Source organism: Podarcis raffonei, chromosome 5 (genome assembly GCF_027172205.1).
Source record: "Podarcis raffonei isolate rPodRaf1 chromosome 5, rPodRaf1.pri, whole genome shotgun sequence".
Classification (NCBI taxonomy): domain Eukaryota; kingdom Metazoa; phylum Chordata; class Lepidosauria; order Squamata; family Lacertidae; genus Podarcis; species Podarcis raffonei.
The window spans coordinates 14259037-14284799 of record NC_070606.1 but is presented as its reverse complement, the minus strand read 5'-3'; positions in this window follow the sequence as shown (position 1 = coordinate 14284799).

Below are 25763 nucleotides of genomic sequence, written 5' to 3'. Positions count from 1 at the left end.
GAAAAAATCCCTAAGCCCCGGGGTCACAATTTCATCAGAAATCTGACTTTCAGCAATTCACTCAAAAATGGTGCCAAACTATTGCAAATCCTCCCCGGAGAGGTTTGGCGGTCGAAACAGAAGGCTTTTTATCACAGGAAAAGAAATCAGCCCTCAACAACTTAACCGGCAGAAAAAGATTTTTTTGAAAAAATAGCTAATGCTCCCCTGAGATGTTGTCCACCGCCTGTGCACCGTTCCTCAGACCATGTGGTGTAAGAGAAAAATGAACAAATTCCTATGCCCCACAAGTAACCCAGAGATGCATTTCAAATAAATGCACACATAAAGTAGGAGTAAAGTAGGAGTAAAGTAGGAGTAAACTAGGTGTACACTAGGTGTAAACTAGGTGTAAAGTAGGAGTAAAATAGGTTTAAACTAGGTGTAAAGTAGGTGTACACTAGGAGTAAACTAGGTGTAAACTAGGAGTAAACTAGGTGTAAAGTAGGTGTAAAGTAGGAGTAAACTAGGAGTAAACTAGGTGTAAAGTAGTAGTAAAGTAGGTGTAAACTAGGTGTAAAGTAGGTGTAAACTAGGAGTAAACTAGGAGTAAAGTAGGTGTAAACTAGGAGTAAACTAGGTGTAAAGTAGGTGTAAACTAGGAGTAAACTAGGTGTAAAGTAGATGTAAACTAGGAGTAGACTAGGTGTAAACTGGGAGTAAACTAGGTGTAAACTAGGAGTAAACTAGGTGTAAAGTAGGAGTAAGGCAGGAGTAAATTAGCCAATCACATGCAGCCCATTGTGTAAATAATGTATATAAAGCAGATACTTTGAGGTAACGTCCATTCCTCCTCACCACTATGAGCTGAATAAAGAGCATGAAATCCACTCTCGACTGAGAGTATATTTCATTCTCAAACCCTCCAACACTTCTCTGGTGAAAAAAGGGATGTCCTATTCAATAATAAATAATAATAATAGTTTTATTATTTATACCTCACCCATCTGACTGGGTCGTGCCAGCCACGCTCAGCAGCTTGCAGGATAAAATAATATACAATAAAACATGAAACTTTTTTTAACTATATGCCTACAATATCGAAGTTAACAACTGGACAACAGAAATGGATTGTACACACTCTAATGGTAGCTGAGAGGCCGATATTGATAAACTGGAAGAGTAAAGAGATGAACTCCTTTAATCGGTGGATTGATAATATGGTAACACTTGCAACCTGTGAACGGACTGCTTACAAACATAGACTGCTTGGATAAATACGACAGTATTACGAATGAATTTATACAAAATGTAGTTGACTAATTTATATTAGGGCGCGGTCACAATTTCATGACAAATCTGACTTTTGGCAATTCACTCAAAAATGGTGCCAAACGGTTGCAAATGCTACCATGAAAGGTTTTTCGGTTGAAACAGAAGGCTTTTTATCACAGGAAAAGAAATCAGCCCTCGACAAGTTAACCGGGAGAAAAAGATTTTTTTGAAAAAAATTGCTAATGCTCCCCTGAGATATTGTCCACCGCCTGTGCACCATCCCTCATACCATGTGGTGTAAGAGAAAAATGAACAAATTTCTATGCCCCACAAGTAACACAGAGATGCATTTTAAATAAATGCACACATAAAGTAGGAGTAAAGTAGGAGTAAAGTAGGTGTAAACTAGGAGTAAACTAGGTGTAAAGTAGGTGTAAACTAGGAGTAAAGTAGGAGTAAAGTAGGAGTAAACTAGGAGTAAACTAGGAGTAAACTAGGTGTAAACTAGGTGTAAACTAGGTGTAAGCTAGGTGTAAAGTAGGAGTAAACTAGGTGTAAAGTAGGAGTAAGGCAGGAGTAAATTAGCCAATCACATGCAGCCCATTGTGTAAATAATGTATATAAAGCAGATACTTTGAGGGAACATCCATTCGTCCTCATCACTATGAGATGCATTTTAAATAAATGCACACATAAAGTAGGAGTAAAGTAGGAGTAAAGTAGGTGTAAACTAGGAATAAACTAGGTGTAAACTGGGAGTAAACTAGGTGTAAAGTAGGAGTAAGTTAGGAGTAAATTAGCCAATCACATGTAGCCCATTGTGTAAATAATGTATATAAAGCAGATACTTTGAGGGAACATCTATTCCTCCTCACCACTATGAGCTGAATAAAGAGCATGAAATCCACTCTCGACTCAGAGTATATTTCATTCTCAAACCCTCCAACACTTCTCTGGTGAAAAAAGGAATGTCCTATTCAATAATAAATAATAATAATAGTTTTATTATTTATACCCCACCCATCTGACTGGGTCGTGCCAGCCACGCTCAGCAGCTTGCAGGATAAAATAATATACAATAAAACATGAAACTTTTTTTAACTATATGCCTACAATATGGAAGTTAACAACTGGACAACAGAAATGGATTGTACACACTCAAATGGTAGCTGAGAGGCCGATATTGATAAACTGGAAGAGTAAAGAGATGATCTCCTTTAATCGGTGGATTGATAATATGGTAACACTTGCAACCTTGAACGGACTGCTTACAAACATAGACTGCTTGGATAAATACGACAGTATTACGAATGAATTTATACAAAATGTAGTTGACTAATTTATATTAGGGCGCGGTCAGAATTTCATGACAAATCTGACTTTTGGCAATTCACTCAAAAATGGTGCCAAACGGTTGCAAATGCTTCCATGAAAGGTTTGGTGGTTGAAACAGAAGGCTTTTTATCACAGGAAAAGAAATCAGCCCTCGACAAGTTAACCACTAGAAATTTTTTTAAATAAAAAATCGCTAAGCCCCGGGGTCACAATTTCATCAAAAATCTGACTTTTGGCAATTCACTCAAAATTGGTGCCAAACGGTTGCAAATGCTCCCATGAAAGGTTTGGCGTTTCAAACAGAAGGCTTTTTATCACAGAAAAAGAAATCAGCCCTCGACAACTCAACCGGGATAATTTTTTTTGTTTTTGAAAAATCACTAAGCCCCGGGGTCACGATTTCAACAAAAATCTGACTTTCGGCCATTCACTAAAAAATGGTGCCAAACGGTTGCAAATGCTCCCCTGAGAGGTTTGGCGGTTGAAACAGAAGGCTTTTTATCACAGGACAAGAAATCAGCCCTCGACAACTTAACCCGCAGAAAAAGATGTTCTTGAAAAAATCCCTAAGCCCAAGGGTCACAATTTAATCAAAAATCTGACTTTCGGCAATTCATTCAAAAATGGTGCCAAACGGTTGCAAATGCTCCCCTGAGAGGTTTGGCGGTTGAAACAGAAGGCTTTTTATCACAGGACAAGAAATCAGCCCTCGACAACTTAACCGGCAGAAAAAGATGTTTTTAAAAAAATCCCTAAGCCCCGGGGTCACAATTTAATCAAAAATCTGACTTTCTGCAATTCATTCAAAAATGGTGCCAAACGGTTGCAAATACTCCCCTGAGAGGTTTGGCTGTCGAAACAGAAGGCTTTTTATCACAGGAAAAGAAATGAGCCCTCGACAACTTAACCGGCAGAAAAAGATTTTTTTGAAAAAATCCCTAAGCCCCGGGGTCACAATTAGATCAAAAATCTGACTTTCGGCATTTCACTCAAAAATGGTGCCAAAGGGTTGCAAATGCTCTCCTGAGACGTTTGGCGGTCGAAACAGAAGGGTTTTTATCACAGGAAAAGAAATCAGCCCTCGACAACCTAACCAGAAGAAAAAGATTTTTTTGAAAAAATCCCCAAACCCCGGGGTCACAATTTCATCAGAAATCTGACTTTCGGCATTTAACTCAAAAATGGTGCCAAACGGTTGCAAATGCTCCCCTGAGAGGTTTGGCGGTCGAAACAGAAGGGTTTTTATCACAGGACAAGAAATCAGCCCTCGACAACCTAACCAGAAGAAAAAGATTTTTTTGAAAAAATCCCTAAGCCCCGGGGTCACAATTTGATCAAAAATCTGACTTTCGGCCATTCACTCAAAAATGGTGCCAAAGGGTTGCAAATGCTCTCGTGAGACGTTTGGCGGTTGAAACAGAAGGCTTTTTATCACCGGACAAGATATCAACCCTCGACAACTTAACCGGCAGAAAAAGATGTTTTTGAAAAAATCCGTAAGCCCCGTGGTCACAATTTCATCAGAAATCTGACTTTCGGCAATTCACTCAAAAATTGAGCCAATCGGTTGCAAATGCTCCCCTGAGAGGTTTGGCGGTTGAAACAGAAGGCTTTTTATCACAGGACAAGAAATCAGCCCTCGACAACCTAACCAGAAGAAAAAGATTTTTTTGAAAAAATCCCCAAGCCCCGGGGTCACAATTTCATCAGAAATCTGACTTTCGGCATTTCACTCAAAAATGGTGCCAAACGGTTGCAAATGCTCCCCTGAGAGGTTTGGCGGTCGAAACAGAAGGGTTTTTATCACAGGACAAGAAATCAGCCCTCGACAACCTAACCAGAAGAAAAAGATTTTTTTGAAAAAATCCCTAAGCCCCCGGGGGTCACAATTTGATCAAAAATCTGACTTTCGGCCATTCACTCAAAAATGGTGCCAAAGGGTTGCAAATGCTCTCCTGAGACGTTTGGCGGTCGAAACAGAAGGCTTTTTATCACCGGACAAGATATCAACCCTCGACAACTTAACCGGCAGAAATAGATGTTTTTGAAAAAATCCCTAAGCCCCGGGGTCACAATTTCATCAGAAATCTGACTTTTTGCAATTCACTCAAAAATGGAGCCAATCGGTTGCAAATGCTCCCCTGAGAGGTTTGGCGGTTGAAACAGAAGGCTTTTTATCACAGGACAAGAAATCAGCCCTCGACAACCTAACCAGAAGAAAAATTTTTTTTTGAAAAAATCCCTAAGCCCCGGGGTCACAATTTGATCAAAAATCTGACTTTCGGCCATTCTCTCAAAAATGGTGCCAAACGTTTGCAATTACTCCCCTGAGAGGTTTGGCGGTCGAAACAGAAGGCTTTTTATAACGGGGAAAAAAATCAGCCCTCGACAACCTAACCAGAAGAAAAAGATATTTTTGAAAAAATCCCCAAGCCCCGGGGTCACAATTTCATCAGAAATCTGACTTTCGGCATTTCACTCAAAAATGGTGCCAAACGGTTGCAAATGCTCCCCTGAGAGGTTTGGCGGTCGAAACAGAAGGGTTTTTATCACAGGAAAAGAAATCAGCCCTCAACAACTTAACCGGCAGAAAAAGATTTTTTTGAAAAAATTGCTAATGCTCCCCTGAGATGTTGTCCACCGCCTGTGCACCGTCCCTCATACCATGTGGTGTAAGAGAAAAATGAACAAATTCCTATGCCCCACAAGTAACCCAGAGATGCATTTTAAATAAATGCACACATAAAGTAGAAGAAAGGTAGGAGTAAAGTAGGTGTAAACTAGGTGTAAACTAGGTGTAAACTAGGTGTAAACTAGTTGTAAACTAGGAGTAAACTAGGTGTAAAGTAGGAGTAAACCAGGTGTAAAGTAAGAGTAAGGCAGGAGTATATTAGCCAATCACATGCAGCCCATTGTGTAAATAATGTATATAAAGCAGATACTTTGAGGGAACATCCATTCCTCCTCACCACTATGAGCTGAATAAAGAGCATGAAATCCACTCTCGACTCAGAGTATATTTCATTCTCAAACCCTCCAACACTTCTCTGGTGAAAAAAGGGATGTCCTATTCAATAATAAATAATAATAATAGTTTTATTATTTATACCCCACCCATCTGACTGGGTCGTGCCAGCCACGCTCAGCAGCTTGCAGGATAAAATAATATACAATAAAACATGAAACTTTTTTTAACTATATGCCTACAATATGGAAGTTAACAACTGGACAACAGAAATGGATTGTACACACTCTAATGGTAGCTGAGAGGCCGATATTGATAAACTGGAAGAGTAAAGAGATGATCTCCTTTAATCGGTGGATTGATAATATGGTAACACTTGCAACCTGTGAACGGACTGCTTACAAACATAGACTGCTTGGATAAATACGACAGTATTACGAATGAATTTGTACAAAATGTAGTTGACTAATTTATATTAGGGCGCGGTCACAATTTCATGACAAATCTGACTTTTGGCAATTCACTCAAAAATGGTGCCAAACGGTTGCAAATGCTCCCCTGAGAGGTTTGGTGGTTGAAACAGAAGGCTTTTTATCACAGAAAAAGAAATCAGCCCTCGACAAGTTAACCGCTAGAAATTTTTTTTAAAAAAAAATCGCTAAGCCCCGGGGTCACAATTTCAACAAAAATCTGACTTTCGGCCATTCACTAAAAAATGGTGCCAAACGGTTGCAAATGCTCCCCTGAGAGGTTTGGCGGTTGAAACAGAAGGCTTTTTATCACAGGACAAGAAATCAGCCCTCGACAACTTAACCGGCAGAAAAAGATGTTCTTGAAAAAATCCCTAAGCCCCAGGGTCACAATTTAATCAAAAATCTGACTTTCGGCAATTCATTCAAAAATGGTGCCAAACGGTTGCAAATGCTCCCCTGAGAGGTTTGGCGGTTGAAACAGAAGGCTTTTTATAACAGGACAAGAAATCAGCCCTCGACAACTTAACCGGCAGAAAAAGATGTTTTTAAAAAAATCCCTAAGCCCCGGGGTCACAATTTAATCAAAAATCTGACTTTCGGCAATTCATTCAAAAATGGTGCCAAACGGTTGCAAATACTCCCCTGAGAGGTTTGGCGGTCGAAACAGAAGGCTTTTTATCACAGGAAAAGAAATCAGCCCTCGACAACTTAACCGGCAGAAAAAGATTTTTTTGAAAAAATCCCTAAGCCCCGGGGTCACAATTTGATCAAAAATCTGACTTTCGGCATTTCACTCAAAAATGGTGCCAAACGGTTACAAATGCTCCCCTGAGAGGTTTGGCGGTCGAAACAGAAGGCTTTTTATCACAGGACAAGAAATCAGCCCTCGACAACCTAACCAGAAGAAAAAGATGTTTTTGAAAAAATCCCCATGCCCCGGGGTCACAATTTAATCAGAAATCTGACTTTCGGCATTTCACTCAAAAATGGTGCCAAAGGGTTGCAAATGCTCTCCTGAGACGTTTGGCGGTCGAAACAGAAGGCTTTTTATCACCGGACAAGATATCAACCCTCGACAACTTAACCGGCAGAAAAAGATGTTTTTGAAAAAATCCGTAAGCCCCGTGGTCACAATTTCATCAGAAATCTGACTTTCGGCAATTCACTCAAAAATTGAGCCAATCGGTTGCAAATGCTCCCCTGAGAGGTTTGGCGGTTGAAACAGAAGGCTTTTTATCACAGGACAAGAAATCAGCCCTCGACAACCTAACCAGAAGAAAAAGATTTTTTTGAAAAAATCCCTAAGCCCCCGGGGGTCACAATTTGATCAAAAATCTGACTTTCGGCCATTCACTCAAAAATGGTGCCAAAGGGTTGCAAATGCTCTCCTGAGACGTTTGGCGGTCGAAACAGAAGGCTTTTTATCACCGGACAAGATATCAACCCTCGACAACTTAACCGGCAGAAATAGATGTTTTTGAAAAAATCCCTAAGCCCCGGGGTCACAATTTCATCAGAAATCTGACTTTTTGCAATTCACTCAAAAATGGAGCCAATCGGTTGCAAATGCTCCCCTGAGAGGTTTGGCGGTTGAAACAGAAGGCTTTTTATCACAGGACAAGAAATCAGCCCTCGACAACCTAACCAGAAGAAAAAGATTTTTTTGAAAAAATTCCTAAGCCCCGGGGTCACAATTTGATCAAAAATTGACTTTCGGCCATTCTCTCAAAAATGGTGCCAAACGTTTGCAATTACTCCCCTGAGAGGTTTGGCGTTCGAAACAGAAGGCTTTTTATCACGGGAAAAGAAATCAGCCCTCGACAACTTAACCGGCAGAAAAAGATTTTTTTGAAAAAATCCCTAAGCCCCGGGGTCACAATTTGATCAAAAATCTGACTTTCGGCATTTCACTCAAAAATGGTGCCAAACGGTTACAAATGCTCCCCTGAGAGGTTTGGCGGTCGAAACAGAAGGCTTTTTATCACAGGACAAGAAATCAGCCCTCGACAACCTAACCAGAAGAAAAAGATGTTTTTGAAAAAATCCCCATGCCCCGGGGTCACAATTTAATCAGAAATCTGACTTTCGGCATTTCACTCAAAAATGGTGCCAAACGGTTGCAAATGCTCCCCTGAGAGGTTTGGCGGTTGAAACAGAAGGCTTTTTATCACAGGACAAGAAATCAGCCCTCGACAACCTAACCAGAAGAAAAAGATGTTTTTGAAAAAATCCCCATGCCCCGGGGTCACAATTTAATCAGAAATCTGACTTTCGGCATTTCACTCAAAAATGGTGCCAAACGGTTGCAAATGCTCTCCTGAGACGTTTGGCGGTCGAAACAGAAGGCTTTTTATCACCGGACAAGATATCAACCCTCGACAACTTAACCGGCAGAAAAAGATGTTTTTGAAAAAATCCGTAAGCCCCGTGGTCACAATTTCATCAGAAATCTGACTTTCGGCAATTCACTCAAAAATTGAGCCAATCGGTTGCAAATGCTCCCCTGAGAGGTTTGGCGGTTGAAACAGAAGGCTTTTTATCACAGGACAAGAAATCAGCCCTCGACAACCTAACCAGAAGAAAAAGATTTTTTTGAAAAAATCCCTAAGCCCCCGGGGGTCACAATTTGATCAAAAATCTGACTTTCGGCCATTCACTCAAAAATGGTGCCAAAGGGTTGCAAATGCTCTCCTGAGACGTTTGGCGGTCGAAACAGAAGGCTTTTTATCACCGGACAAGATATCAACCCTCGACAACTTAACCGGCAGAAATAGATGTTTTTGAAAAAATCCCTAAGCCCCGGGGTCACAATTTCATCAGAAATCTGACTTTTTGCAATTCACTCAAAAATGGAGCCAATCGGTTGCAAATGCTCCCCTGAGAGGTTTGGCGGTTGAAACAGAAGGCTTTTTATCACAGGACAAGAAATCAGCCCTCGACAACCTAACCAGAAGAAAATTTTTTTTTTGAAAAAATCCCTAAGCCCCGGGGTCACAATTTGATCAAAAATCTGACTTTCGGCCATTCTCTCAAAAATGGTGCCAAACATTTGCAATTACTCCCCTGAGAGGTTTGGCGGTCGAAACAGAAGGCTTTTTATAACGGGGGAAAAAATCAGCCCTCGACAACCTAACCAGAAGAAAAAGATATTTTTGAAAAAATCCCCAAGCCCCGGGGTCACAATTTCATCAGAAATCTGACTTTCGGCATTTCACTCAAAAATGGTGCCAAACGGTTGCAAATGCTCCCCTGAGAGGTTTGGCGGTCGAAACAGAAGGGTTTTTATCACAGGAAAAGAAATCAGCCCTCAACAACTTAACCGGCAGAAAAAGATTTTTTTGAAAAAATTGCTAATGCTCCCCTGACATGTCGTCCACCGCCTGTGCACCGTCCCTCATACCATGTGGTGTAAGAGAAAAATGAACAAATTCCTATGCCCCACAAGTAACCCAGAGATGCATTTTAAATAAATGCACACATAAAGTAGAAGAAAGGTAGGAGTAAACTAGGTGTAAACTAGGTGTAAACTAGGTGTAAACTAGGTGTAAAGTAGGAGTAAACTAGGTGTAAAGTAGGAGTAAGGCAGGAGTATATTAGCCAATCACATGCAGCCCATTGTGTAAATAATGTATATAAAGCAGATACTTTGAGGGAACATCCATTCCTCCTCACCACTATGAGCTGAATAAAGAGCATGAAATCCACTCTCGACTCAGAGTATATTTCATTCTCAAACCCTCCAACACTTCTCTGGTGAAAAAAGGGATGTCCTATTCAATAATAAATAATAATAATAGTTTTATTATTTATACCCCACCCATCTGACTGGGTCGTGCCAGCCACGCTCAGCAGCTTGCAGGATAAAATAATATACAATAAAACATGAAACTTTTTTTAACTATATGCCTACAATATGGAAGTTAACAACTGGACAACAGAAATGGATTGTACACACTCTAATGGTAGCTGAGAGGCCGATATTGATAAACTGGAAGAGTAAAGAGATGATCTCCTTTAATCGGTGGATTGATAATATGGTAACACTTGCAACCTGTGAACGGACTGCTTACAAACATAGACTGCTTGGATAAATACGACAGTATTACGAATGAATTTGTACAAAATGTAGTTGACTAATTTATATTAGGGCGCGGTCACAATTTCATGACAAATCTGACTTTTGGCAATTCACTCAAAAATGGTGCCAAACGGTTGCAAATGCTCCCCTGAGAGGTTTGGTGGTTGAAACAGAAGGCTTTTTATCACAGAAAAAGAAATCAGCCCTCGACAAGTTAACCGCTAGAAATTTTTTTTTTAAAAAAATCGCTAAGCCCCGGGGTCACAATTTCATCAAAAATCTGACTTTTGGCAATTCACTCAAAATTGGTGCCAAACGGTTGCAAATGCTCCCCTGAGAGGTTTGGCGGTTGAAACAGAAGGCTTTTTATCACAGAAAAAGAAATCAGCCCTCGACAACTCAACCGGGATAATTTTTTTTTGTTTTTGAAAAATCACTAAGCCCCGGGGGTCACAATTTCAACAAAAATCTGACTTTCGGCCATTCACTAAAAAATGGTGCCAAACGGTTGCAAATGCTCCCCTGAGAGGTTTGGCGGTTGAAACAGAAGGCTTTTTATCACAGGACAAGAAATCAGCCCTCGACAACTTAACCCGCAGAAAAAGATGTTCTTGAAAAAATCCCTAAGCCCCAGGGTCACAATTTAATCAAAAATCTGACTTTCGGCAATTCATTCAAAAATGGTGCCAAACGGTTGCAAATGCTCCCCTGAGAGGTTTGGCGGTTGAAACAGAAGGCTTTTTATAACAGGACAAGAAATCAGCCCTCGACAACTTAACCGGCAGAAAAAGATGTTTTTAAAAAAATCCCTAAGCCCCGGGGTCACAATTTAATCAAAAATCTGACTTTCGGCAATTCATTCAAAAATGGTGCCAAACGGTTGCAAATACTCCCCTGAGAGGTTTGGCGGTCGAAACAGAAGGCTTTTTATCACAGGAAAAGAAATGAGCCCTCGACAACTTAACCGGCAGAAAAAGATTTTTTTGAAAAAATCCCTAAGCCCCGGGGTCACAATTTGATCAAAAATCTGACTTTCGGCATTTCACTCAAAAATGGTGCCAAACGGTTACAAATGCTCCCCTGAGAGGTTTGGCGGTCGAAACAGAAGGCTTTTTATCACAGGAAAAGAAATCAGCCCTCGACAACTTAACGGGCAGAAAAAGATTTTTTTGAAAAAATCCCTAAGCCCCGGGGTCACAATTTAATCAAAAATCTGACTTTCGGCAATTCATTCAAAAATGGTGCCAAACGGTTGCAAATACTCCCCTGAGAGGTTTTGCGGTCGAAACAGAAGGCTTTTTATCACGGGAAAAGAAATCAGCCCTCGACAACCTAACCAGAAGAAAAAGATATTTTTGAAAAAATCCCCAAGCCCCCGGGTCACAATTTCATCAAAAATCCGACTTTCGGCAATTAACTCAAAAATGGTGGCAAACGGTTGCAACTGCTCCCCTGAGAGGTTTGGCGCTCGAAACAGAAGGCTTCTTATCACAGGAAAAGAAATCAGCCCTCGGTCACTATTTCATCAAAAAATCCGACTTTCGGCCATTCACTCAAAAATGGTGCCAAAGGGTTGCAAATGCTCTCCTGAGACGTTTGGCGGTCGAAACAGAAGGCTTTTTATCACCGGACAAGATATCAACCCTCGACAACTTAACCGGCAGAAATAGATGTTTTTGAAAAAATCCCTAAGCCCAGGGGTCACAATTTCATCAGAAATCTGACTTTTTGCAATTCACTCAAAAATGGAGCCAATCGGTTGCAAATGCTCCCCTGAGAGGTTTGGCGGTTGAAACAGAAGGCTTTTTATCACAGGACAAGAAATCAGCCCTCGACAACCTAACCAGAAGAAAAAATTTTTTTTGAAAAAATCCCTAAGCCCCGGGGTCACAATTTGATCAAAAATCTGACTTTCGGCCATTCTCTCAAAAATGGTGCCAAACGTTTGCAATTACTCCCCTGAGAGGTTTGGCGGTCGAAACAGAAGGCTTTTTATAACGGGGAAAAAAATCAGCCCTCGACAACCTAACCAGAAGAAAAAGATATTTTTGAAAAAATCCCCAAGCCCCCGGGTCACAATTTCATCAGAAATCTGACTTTCGGCATTTCACTCAAAAATGGTGACAAACGGTTGCAAATGCTCCCCTGAGAGGTTTGGCGGTCGAAACAGAAGGCTTTTTATCACAGGAAAAGAAATCAGCCCTCGACAACTTCACCGGCAGAAAAAGATTTTTTTGAAAAAATTGCTAATGCTCCCCTGAGATGTTGTCCACCGCCTGTGCACCGTCCCTCATACCATGTGGTGTAAGAGAAAAATGAACAAATTCCTATGCCCCACAAGTAACCCAGAGATGCATTTTAAATAAATGCACACATAAAGTAGGAGTAAAGTAGGAGTAAAGTAGGTGTAAACTGGGAGTAAACTAGGTGTAAAGTAGGTGTAAACTAGGAGTAAACTAGGAGTAAAGTAGGAGTAGACTAGGTGTAAACTAGGTGTAAACTAGGAGTAAACTAGGTGTAAACTAGGTGTAAACTAGGAGTAAACTAGGTGTAAAGTAGGAGTAAACTAGGTGTAAAGTAGGATTAAGGCAGGAGTAAATTAGCCAATCACATGCAGCCCATTGTGTAAATAATGTATATAAAGCAGATACTTTGAGGGAACATCCATTCCTCCTCACCACTATGAGCTGAATAAAGAGCATGAAATCCACTCTCGACTGAGAGTATATTTCATTCTCAAACCCTCCAACACTTCTCTGGTGAAAAAAGGGATGTCCTATTCAATAATAAATAATAATAATAGTTTTATTATTTATACCCCACCCATCTGACTGGGTCTTACCAGCCACGCTCAGCAGCTTGCAGGAAAAATAATATATAATAAAACATGAAACTTTTTATAACTATATGCCTACAATATGGAAGTTAACAACTGGACAACAGAAATGGATTGTACACACTCAAATGGTAGCTGAGAGGCCGATATTGATAAACCCAGGCCGATATTGAGTAACCCAGAGATGCATTTTAAATAAAGGCACACATAAAGTAGGAGTAAAGTAGGAGTAAAGTAGGTGTAAACTAGGAGTAAACTAGGTGTAAAGTAGGTGTAAACTAGGAGTAAACTAGGAGTAAAGTAGGAGTAAAGTAGGAGTAAACTAGGTGTAAACTAGGTGTAAACTAGGAGTAAAGTAGGAGTAAACTAGGTGTAAAGTAGGAGTAAGGCAGGAGTAAATTAGCCAATCATATGCAGCCCATTGTGTAAATAATGTATATAAAGCAGATACTTTGAGGGAACATCCATTTGTCCTCTCCACTATTAGATGCATTTTAAATAAATGCACACATAAAGTAGGAGTAAAGTAGGAGTAAAGTAGGTGTAAACTAGGAGTAAACTAGGTGTAAACTGGGAGTAAACTAGGTGTAAAGTAGGAGTAAGTTAGGAGTAAATTAGCCAATCATATGCAGCCCATTGTGTAAATAATGTATATAAAGCAGATACTTTGAGGGAACATCCATTCCTCCTCACCACTATGATCTGAATAAAGAGCATGAAATCCACTCTCGACTCAGAGTATATTTCATTCTCAAACCCTCCAACACTTCTCTGGTGAAAAAAGGGATGTCCTATTCAATAATAAATAATAATAATAGTTTTATTATTTATACCCCACTCATCTGACTGGATAGTGCCAGCCACGCACAGCAGCTTGCAGGATAAAATAATATACAATAAAACATGAAACTTTTTTTTACTATATGCCTACAATATGGAAGTTAACAACTGGACAACAGAACTGGATTGTACACACTCTAATGGTAGCTGAGAGGCCGATATTGATAAACTGGAAGAGTAAAGAGATGATCTCCTTTAATCGGTGTATTGATAATATGGTAACACTTGCAACCTGTGAACGGACTGCTTACAAACATAGACTGTTTGGATAAATACGACAGTATTACGAATGAATTTATACAAAATGTAGTTGACTAATTTATGTTAGGGCACGGTCACGATTTCATGACAAATCTGACTTTTTGCAATTCACTCAAAAATGGTGCCAAACGGTTGCAAATGCTCCCATGAAAGGTTTGGTGGTTGAAACAGAAGGCTTTTTATCACAGAAAAAGAAATCAGCCCTCAACAACTCAACCGGGATAATTTTTTTTTTTTGTTTTTGAAAAATCACTAAGCCCCGGGGTCACAATTTCAACTAAAATCTGAGTTTCGGCCATTCACTAAAAAATGGTGCCAAACGGTTGCAAATGCTCCCCTGAGAGGTTCGGCGGTTGAAACAGAAGGCTTTTTATCACAGGAAAAGAAATCAGCCCTCGACAACTTAACCCGCAGAAAAAGATGTTCTTGAAAAAATCCCTAAGCCCCAGGGTCACAATTTAATCAAAAATCTTTCGGCAATTCATTCAAAAATGTTGCCAAACGGTTGCAAATGCTCCCCTGAGAGGTTTGGCGGTTGAAACAGAAGGCTTTTTATCACAGGACAAGAAATCAGCCCTCGACAACTTAACCCGCAGAAAAAGATGTTTTTGAAAAAATCCCTAAGCCCCAGGGTCACAATTTGATCAAAAATCTGTCTTTCGGCATTTCACTCAAAAATGGTGCCAAACGGTTGCAAATACTCCCCTGAGAGGTTTGGCGGTCGAAACAGAAGCCTTTTTATCACAGGAAAAGAAATCAGCCCTCGACAACTTAACGGGCAGAAAAAGATTTTTTTGAAAAAATCCCTAAGCCCCGGGGTTACAATTTCATCAAAAATCTGCCTTTGGCAATTATCTCAAAAATGGTGGCAAACGGTTGCAACTGCTCCCCTGAGAGGTTTGGCGATCGAAACAGAAAGCTTTTTATCACAGGAAAAGAAATCAGCCCTCGGTCACAATTTCATCAAAAATCCGACTTTCGGGCATTCACTCAAAAATGGTGCCAAAGGGTTGCAAATGCTCCCCTGAGAGGTTTGGCGGTCAAACTAGGTGTAAACTAATATGGTAACACTTGCAACCTGTGAACGGACTGCTTACAAACATAGACTGCTTGGATAAATACGACAGTATTACGAATGAATTTATACAAAATGTAGTTGACTAATTTATATTAGGGCGCGGTCACAATTTCATGACAAATCTGACTTTTGGCAATTCACTCAAAAATGGTGCCAAACGGTTGCAAATGCTCCCATGAAAGGTTTGGTGGTTGAAACAGAAGGCTTTTTATCACAGGAAAAGAAATCAGCCCTCGACAAGTTAACCGCTAGAATTTTTTTTTTTAAAAAAAATCGCTAAGCCCCGGGGTTACAATTTCATCAAAAATCTGACTTTTGGCAATTCACTCAAAATTGGTGCCAAGCGGTTGCAAATGCTCCCCTGAGAGGTTTGGCGGTCGAAACAGAAGGCTTTTTATCACAGGAAAAGAAATCAGCCCTTGATCACAATTTCATCAAAAAACCGACTTTCGGCCATTCACTCAAAAATGGTGCCAAAGGGTTGTAAATGCTCCCCTGAGAGGTTTGGCGGTCGAAACAGAAGGCTTTTTATCACAGGAAAAGAAATCAGCCCTCGACAACTTAACCGGCAGAAAAAGATTTTTTTGAAAAAATTGCTAATGCTCCCCTGAGATGTTGTCCACCGCCTGTGCACCGTCCCTCATACCATGTGGTGTAAGAGAAAAATGAACAAATTCCTATGCCCCACAAGTAACCCAGAGATGCATTTTAAATAAATGCACACATAAAGTAGGAGTAAAGTAGGTGTAAACTAGGAGTAAACTAGGTGTAAAGTAGGTGTAAACTAGGAGTAAACTAGGAGTAAAGTAGGAGTAGACTAGGTGTAAACTAGGTGTAAACTAGGTGTAAACTAGGAGTAAACTAGGTGTAAACTAGGTGTAACCTAGGAGTAAACTAGGTGTAAAGTAGGAGTAAACTAGGTGTAAAGTAGGATTAAGGCAGGAGTAAATTAGCCAATCACATGCAGCCCATTGTGTAAATAATGTATATAAAGCAAATACTTTGAGGGAACATCCATTCCTCCTCACCACTATGAGCTGAATAAAGAGCATGAAATCCACTCTCGACTCAGAGTATATTTCATTCTCAAACCCTCCAACACTTCTCTGGTGAAAAAAGGGATGTCCTATTCAATAATAAATAATAATAATAGTTTTATTATTTATACCCCACCCATCTGACTGGGTCGTGCCAGCCACGCTCAGCAGCTTGCAGGATAAAATAATATACAATAAAACATGAAACTTTTTTTAACTATATGCCTACAATATGGAAGTTAACAACTGGACAACAGAAATGGATTGTACACACTCTAATGGTAGCTGAGAGGCCGATATTGATAAACTGGAAGAGTAAAGAGATGATCTCCTTTAATCGGTGGATTGATAATATGGTAACACTTGCAACCTGTGAACGGACTGCTTACAAACATAGACTGTTTGGATAAATACGACAGTATTACGAATGAATTTGTACAAAATGTAGTTGACTAATTTATATTAGGGCGCGGTCACAATTTCATGACAAATCTGACTTTTGGCAATTCACTCAAAAATGGTGCCAAACGGTTGCAAATGCTCCCATGAAAGGTTTGGTGGTTGAAACAGAAGGCTTTTATCACAGGAAAAGAAATCAGCCCTCGACAACTTAACGGGAAGAAAAAGATTTTTTTGAAAAAATCCTTAAGGGTTACAATTTCATCAAAAATCTGACTTTCGGCATTTCACTCAAAAATGTTGCCAAACGGTTACAAATGCTCCCCTGAGAGGTTTGGCGCTCGAAACAGAAGGCTTTTTATCACAGGAAAAGAAATCAGCCCTCGGTCACAATTTCATCAGACATCTGACTTTCGGCAATTCACTCAAAAATGGAGCCAACCGGTTTCAAATGCTCCCCTGAGAATTTTGGCGGTTGAAATAGAAGGCTTTTTATCACAGGACAAGAAATCAGCCCTCGACAACTTAACCAGCAGAAAAAGATTTTTTGAAAAAATCCCTAAGCCCCGGGGTCACAATTTGATCAAAAATCTGACTTTCGGCCATTCTCTCAAAATGGTGCCAAACGTTTGCAATTACTCCCCTGAGAGGTTTGGCGGTCGAAACAGAAGGCTTTTTATCACGGGAAAAGAAATCAGCCCTCAACAACCTAACCAGAAGAAAAAGATTTTTTTGAAAAAATCCCCAAGCCCCGGGGTCACAATTTCATCAGAAATCTGACTTTCGGCATTTCACTCAAAAATGGTGCCAAACGGTTGCAAATGCTCCCCTGATAGGTTTGGCGGTCGAAACAGAAGGCTTTTTATCACAGGAAAAGAAATCAGCCCTCGACAACTTAACGGGCAGAAAAAGATTTTTTTGAAAAAATCCCTAAGCCCCGGGGTTACAATTTCATCAAAAATCCGACTTTCGGCATTTCACTCAAAAATGGTGCCAAACGGTTGCAACTGCTCCCCTGAGAGGTTTGGCGCTCGAAACAGAAGGGTTCTTATCACAGGAAAAGAAATCAGCCCTCGGTCACTATTTCATCAAAAATCCGACTTTCGGCCATTCACTCAAAAATGGTGCCAAAGGGTTGCAAATGCTCTCCTGAGACGTTTGGCGGTCGAAACAGAAGGCTTTTTATCACCGGACAACATATCAACCCTCGACAACTTAACCGGCAGAAAAAGATGTTTTTGAAAAAATCCCTAAGCCCCGGGGTCACAATTTCATCAGAAATTTGACTTTCGGCAATTCACTCAAAAATGGAGCCAATCGGTTGCAAATGCTCCCCTGAGAGGTTTGGCGGTTGAAACAGAAGGCTTTTTATCAAAGGACAAGAAATCAGCCCTCGACAACTTAACCAGCAGAAAAAGATTTTTTTGAAAAAATCCCTAAGCCCCGGGGTCACAATTTCATCAGAAATCTGACTTTCGGCATTTCACTCAAAAATGGTGGCAAACGGTTGCAACTGCTCCCCTGAGAGGTTTGGCGTTCGAAACAGAAAGCTTTTTATCACAGGAAAAGAAATCAGCCCTCGGTCACAATTTCATCAAAAATCCGACTTTCGGCCATTCACTCAAAAATGGTGCCAAAGGGTTGCAAATGCTCCCCTGAGAGGTTTGGCGGTCAAAACAGAAGGCTTTTTATCACGGGAAAAGAAATCAGCCCTCGACAACCTAACCAGAAGAAAAAGATTTTTTTTGAAAAAGTCCCCAAGCCCCGGGGTCACAATTTCATCAGAAATCTGACTTTCGGCATTTCACTCAAAAATGGTGCCAAACTGTTGCAAATGCTCCCCTGATAGGTTTGGCGGTTGAAACAGAAGGCTTTTTATCACAGGAAAAGAAATCAGCCCTCAACAACTTCACCGGCAGAAAAAGATTTTTTTGAAAAAATTGCTAATGCTCCCCTGAGATGTTGTCCACCGCCTGTGCACCGTCCCTCATACCATGTGGTGTAAGAGAAAAATGAACAAATTCCGATGCCGCACAAGTAACCCAGAGACGCATTTTAAATAAATGCACACATAAAGTAGGAGTAAAGTAGGTGTAAACTAGGAGTAAACTGGGTGTAAAATAGGTGTAAACTAGGAGTAAAGTAGGAGTAAACTAGGTGTAAACTAGGTGTAAACTAGGAGTAAACTAGGAATAAACTAGGTGTAAACTAGGTGTAAACTATGTGTAAACTAGGAGTAAACTATGTGTAAAGTAGGAGTAAACTAGGTTTAAAGTAGGGGTAAGGCAGGAGTAAATTAGCCAATCACATGCAGCCCATTGTGTAAATAATGTATATAAAGCAGATACTTTGAGGGAACATCCATTCGTCCTCACCACTATGAGATGCATTTTAAATAAATGCACACATAAAGTAGGAGTAAAGTAGGAGTAAAGTAGGTGTAAACTAGATGTAAACTTGGTGTAAACTAGGAGTAAACTAGGTGTAAAGTAGGAGTAAACTAGGTGTAAACTAGGAGTAAAGTAGGTGTAAACTAGGTGTAAACTAGGAGTAAAGTAGGTGTAAACTAGGAGTAAACTAGGTGTAAACTAGGAGTAGACTAGGTGTAAACTGGGAGTAAACTAGGTGTAAACTAGGAGTAAACTAGGAGTAAAGTAGGTGTAAACTAGGAGTAAACTAGGTGTAAACTTGGTGTAAACTTGGTGTAAACTAGGTGTAAAGTAGTTGTAAACTAGGAGTAAACAAGGTGTAAACTAGGAGTAAAGTAGGTGTAAAGTAGGTGTAAACTAGGTGTAAACTAGGAGTAAAGTAGGTGTAAACTAGGTGTAAACTAGGAGTAAACTAGGTGTAAAGTAGGTGTAAACTAGGAGTAAACTAGGTGTAAAGTAGATGTAAACTAGGAGTAGACTAGGTGTAAACTGGGAGTAAACTAGGTGTAAACTAGGAGTAAACTATGTGTAAAGTAGGAGTAAACTAGGTGTAAACTAGGAGTAAACTAGGTGTAAAGTAGGTGTAAACTAGGAGTAGATAAGGTGTAAACTGGGAGTAAACTAGGTGTAAAGTAGGAGTAAGGCAGGAGTAAATTAGCCAATCACATGCAGCCCATTGTGTAAATAATGTATATAAAGCAGATACTTTGAGGTAACGTCCATTCCTCCTCACCACTATGAGCTGAATAAAGAGCATGAAATCCACTCTCGACTCAGAGTATATTTCATTCTCAAACCCTCCAACACTTCTCTGGTGAAAAGAGGGATGTCCTATTCAATAATAAATAATAATAATAGTTTTATTATTTATACCTCACCCATCTGACTGGGTCGTGCCAGCCACGCTCAGCAGCTTGCAGGATAAAATAATATACAATAAAACATGAAACTTTTTTTAACTATATCCCTACAATATGGAAGTTAACAACTGGACAACAGAAATGGATTGTACACACTCAAATGGTAGCTGAGAGGCCGATATTGATAAACTGGAAGAGTAAAGAGATGAACTCCTTTAATCGGTGGATTGATAATATGGTAACACTTGCAACCTGTGAACGGACTGCTTACAAACATAGACTGCTTGGATAAATACGACAGTATTACGAATGAATTTATACAAAATGTAGTTGACTAATTTATATTAGGGCGCGGTCACAATTTCAACAAAAATCTGACTTTCGGCCATTCACTAAAAAATGGTGCCAAACGGTTGCAAATGCTCCCCTGAGAGGTTTGGCGGTTGAAACAGAAGGCTTTTTATCACAGGACAAGAAATCAGCCCCTGACAACTTAACCCGCAGAAAAAGATGTTTTTGAAAAAATCCCTAAGCCCCGGTGTCACAATTTAATCAAAAATCTGACTTTCGGCAATTCATTCAAAAATGGTGCCAAACGGTTGCAAATACTCCCCTGAGAGGTTTGGCGTTCGAAACAGAAGGCTTTTTATCACAGGAAAAGAAATGAGCCCTGGACAATTTAACTGGCAGAAAAAGATTTTTTTGAAAAAATCCCTAAGCCCCGGGGTCACAATTTGATCAAAAATCTGACTTTCGGCATTTCACTCAAAAATGGTGCCAAACGGTTACAAATGCTCCCCTGAGAGGTTTGGCGGTCGAAACAGAAGGCTTTTTATCACAGGAAAAGAAATCAGCCCTCGACAACTTAACGGGCAGAAAAAGATTTTTGGAAAAAATCCCTAAGCCCCGGGGTTACAATTTCATCAAAAATCTGACTTTCGGCAAATAACTCAAAAATGGTGCCAAAGGGTTGCAAATGCTCTCCTGAGACGTTTGGCGGTCGAAACAGAAGGCTTTTTATCACAGGAAAAGAAATCAGCCCTCGGTCACAATTTCATCAAAAATCTGACTTTCGGCAATTCACTCAAAAATGGTGCCAAAGGGTTGCAAATGCTCTCCTGAGACGTTTGGCGGTCGAAACAGAAGGCTTTTTATCACCGGACAAGATATCAACCCTCGACAACTTAACCGGCAGAAAAAGATGTTTTTGAAAAAATCCCTAAGCCCCGGGGTCACAATTTCATCAGAAATTTGACTTTCGGCAATTCACTCAAAAATGGAGCCAATCGGTTGCAAATGCTCCCCTGAGAGGTTTGGCGGTTGAAACAGAAGGCTTTTTATCAAAGGACAAGAAATCAGCCCTCGACAACTTAACCAGCAGAAAAAGATTTTTTTGAAAAAATCCCTAAGTCCCGGGGTCACAATTTGATCAAAAATCTGACTTTCGGCCATTCTCTCAAAAATGGTGCCAAACGTTTGCACTTACTCCCCTGAGAGGTTTGGCGGTCGAAACAGAAGGCTTTTTATCACGGGAAAAGAAATCAGCCCTCGACAACCTAACCAGAAGAAAAAGATTTGTTTGAAAAAATCCCCAAGCCCCAGGGTCACAATTTCATCAGAAATCTGACTTTCGGCATTTCACTCAAAAATGGTGCCAAACGATCGCAAATGCTCCCCTGATAGGTTTGGCGGTCGAAACAGAAGGCTTTTTATCACAGGAAAAGAAATTAGCCCTCGACAACTTAACCGGCAGAAAAAGATTTTTTTGAAAAAATCCCTAAGCCCCGGGGTCACAATTTCATCAGAAATCTGACTTTCAGCAATTCACTCAAAAATGGTGCCAAACTGTTGCAAATCCTCCCCTGAGAGGTTTGGCGGTCGAAACAGAAGGCTTTTTATCACAGGAAAAGAAATCAGCCCTCAACAACTTAACCGGCAGAAAAAGTTTTTTTTGAAAAAATTGCTAATGCTCCCCTCAGATGTTGTCCACCGCCTGTGCACCGTCCCTCATACCATGTGGTGTAAGAGAAAAATGAACAAATTCCTATGCCCCACAAGTAACCCAGAGATGCATTTTAAATAAATGCACACATAAAGTAGGAGTAAAGTAGGAGTAAAGTAGGTGTAAACTAGGAGTAAACTAGGTGTAAACTGGGAGTAAACTAGGTGTAAAGTAGGAAAAAGGCAGGAGTAAATTAGCCAATCACATGCAGCCCATTGTGTAAATAATGTATATAAAGCAGATACTTTGAGGGAACATCCATTCCTCCTCACCACTATGAGCTGAATAAAGAGCATGAAATCCTCTCTCGACTCAGAGTATATTTCATTGTCAAACCCTCCAACACTTCTCTGGTGAAAAAAGGGATGTCCTATTCAATAATAAATAATAATAATAGTTTTATTATTTATACCCCACCCATCTGACTGGATAGTGCCAGCCACGCTCAGCAGCTTGCAGGATAAAATAATATACAATAAAACATGAAACTTTTTTTAACTATATGGCTACGATATGGAAGTTAACAACTGGACAACAGAAATGGATTGTACACACTCTAATGGTAGCTGAGAGGCCGATATTGATAAACTGGAAGAGTAAAGAGATGATCTCCTTTAATCGGTGGATTGATAATATGGTAACACTTGCAACCTGTGAACGGACTGCTTACAAACATAGACTGCTTGGATAAATACGACAGTTTTACGAATGAATTTATACAAAATGTAGTTGACTAATTTATATTAGGGCGCGGTCACAATTTCATGACAAATCTGACTTTTGGCAATTCACTCAAAAATGGTGCCAAACGGTTGCAAATGCTCCCATGAAAGGTTTGGTGGTTGAAACAGAAGGCTTTTTATCACAGGAAAAGAAATCAGCCCTCGACAACTTAACGGGTAGAAAAAGATTTTTTTGATAAAATCCCTAAGGGTTACAATTTCATCAAAAATCTGACTTTCGGCATTTCACTCAAAAATGGTGCAAAACGGTTGCAAATGCTCCCGTGAGAGGTTTGGTGGTCGAAACAGAAGGCTTTTTATCACAGGAAAAGAAATCAGCCCTCGACAACTTAATGGGCAGAAAAAGATTTTTTTGAAAAAATCCCTAAGCCCCGGGGTTACAATTTCATCAATAATCTCAACTCAAAAAAAACTCAAAAATGGTGGCAAACGGTTGCAACTGCTCCCCTGAGAGGTTTGGCGCTCGAAACAGAAGGCTTTTTATCACAGGAAAAGAAATCAGCCCTCGGTCACTATTTCATCAAAAATCCGACTTTCGGCCATTCACTCAAAAATGGTGCCAAAGGGTTGCAAATGCTCTCCTGAGACGTTTGGCGGTCGAAACAGAAGGCTTTTTATCACCGGACAACATATCAACCCTCGACAACTTAACCGGCAGAATAAGATGTTTTTGAAAAAATCCCTAAGCCCCGGGGTCACAATTTCATCAGAAATTTGACTTTCGGCAATTCACTCAAAAATGGAGCCAATCGGTTGCAAATGCTCCCCTGAGAGGTTTGGCGGTTGAAACAGAAGGCTTTTTATCAAAGGACAAGAAATCAGCCCTCGACAACTTAACCAGCAGAAAAATATTTTTTTGAAAAAATCCCTAAGCCCCGGGGTCACAATTTGATCAAAAATCTGACTTTCGGCCATTCTCTCAAAAATGGTGCCAAACGTTTGCAATTACTCCCCTGAGAGGTTTGGCGGTCGAAACAGAAGGCTTTTTATCACGGGAAAAGAAATCAGCCCTCGACAACCTAACCAGAAGAAAAAGATTTGTTTGAAAAAATCCCCAAGCCCCGCGGTCACAATTTCATCAGAAATCTGACTTTCGGCATTTCAATCAAAAATGGTGCCAAACGGTTGCAAATGCTCCCCTGATAGGTTTGGCGGTCGAAACAGAAGGGTTTTTATCACAGGAAAAGAAATCAGCCCTCGACAACTTAACCAGCAGAAAAAGATTTTTTTGAAAAAATCCGTAAGCCCCGGGGTCACAATTTCATCAAAAATCTGACTTTCAGCAATTCACTCAAAAATGGTGCCAAACTGTTGCAAATCCTCCCCTGAGAGGTTTGGCGGTCGAAACAGAAGGCTTTTTATCACAGGAAAAGAAATCAGCCCTCAACAACTTAACCGGCAGAAAAAGATTTTTTTGAAAAAATAGCTAATGCTCCCCTGAGATGTTGTCCACCGCCTGTGCACCGTCCCTCATACCATGTGGTGTAAGAGAAAAATGAACAAATTCCTATGCCCCACAAGTAACCCAGAGATGCATTTTAAATAAATGCACACATAAAGTAGGAGTAAAGTAGGAGTAAAGTAGGAGTAAACTAGGTGTAAACTAGGTGTAAACTAGGTGTAAAGTAGGAGTAAAATAGGTGTAAACTAGGTGTAAAGTAGGTGTACACTAGGAGTAAACTAGGTGTAAACTAGGTGTAAACTAGGAGTAAACTAGGAGTAAACTAGGTGTAAACTAGGAGTAAACTAGGTGTAAAGTAGGAGTAAAGTAGGTGTAAACTAGGTGTAAAGTAGGTGTAAACTAGGAGTAAACTAGGAGTAAAGTAGGTGTAAACTAGGAGTAAACTAGGTATAAAGTAGGTGTAAACTAGGAGTAAACTAGGTTTAAAGTAGATGTAAACTAGGAGTAGACTAGGTGTAAACTGGGAGTAAACTAGGTGTAAACTAGGAGTAAACTAGGTTTAAAGTAGGAGTAAAGTAGGTGTAAACTAGGAGTAATCTAGGTGTAAAGTAGGAGTAAGGCAGGAGTAAATTACCCAATCACATGCAGCCCATTGTGTAAATAATGTATATAAAGCAGATACTTTGAGGGAACATCCATTCTTCCTCACCACTATGAGCTGAATAAAGAGCATGAAATCCACTCTCGACTCAGAGTATATTTCATTCTCAAACCCTCCAACACTTTTCTGGTGAAAAAAGGAATGTCCTATTCAATAATAAATAATAATAATAGTTTTATTATTTATACCCCACCCATCTGACTGGGTCGTGCCAGCCACGCTCAGCAGCTTGCAGGATAAAATAATATACAATAAAACATGAAACTTTTTTTAACTATATGCCTACAATATGGAAGTTAACAACTGGACAACAGAAATGGATTGTACACACTCTAATGGTAGCTGAGAGGCCGATATTGATAAACTGGAAGAGTAAAGAGATGATCTCCTTTAATCGGTGGATTGATAATATGGTAACACTTGCAACCTGTGAACGGACTGCTTACAAACATAGACTGCTTGGATAAATACGACAGTATTACGAATGAATTTATACAAAATGTAGTTGACTAATTTATATGAGGGCGCGGTCACAATTTCATGACAAATCTGACTTTTGGCAATTCACTCAAAAATGGTGCCAAACGGTTGCAAATGCTCCCATGAAAGGTTTGGTGGTTGAAACAGAAGGCTTTTTATCACAGGAAAAGAAATCAGCCCTCGACAACTTAACCAGCAGAAAAAGATGTTTTTGAAAAAATCCCTAAGGGTTACAATTTCATCAAAAATCTGACTTTCGGCATTTCACTCAAAAATGTTGCCAAACGGTTACAAATGCTCCCCTGAGAGGTTTGGCGGTCGAAACAGAAGGCCTTTTATCACAGGAAAAGAAATCAGCCCTCGACAACTTAATGGGCAGAAAAAGATTTTTTTGAAAAAATCCCTAAGCCCCGGGGTTACAATTTCATCAAAAATCTGACTTTCGGCATTTCACTCAAAAATGGTGCCAAACGGTTGCAACTGCTCCCCTGAGAGGTTTGGCGCTCGAAACAGAAGGGTTTTTATCACAGGAAAAGAAATCAGCCCTCGGTCACTATTTCATCAAAAATCCGACTTTCGGCCATTCACTCAAAAATGGTTCCAAAGGGTTGCAAATCCTCCCCTGAGAGG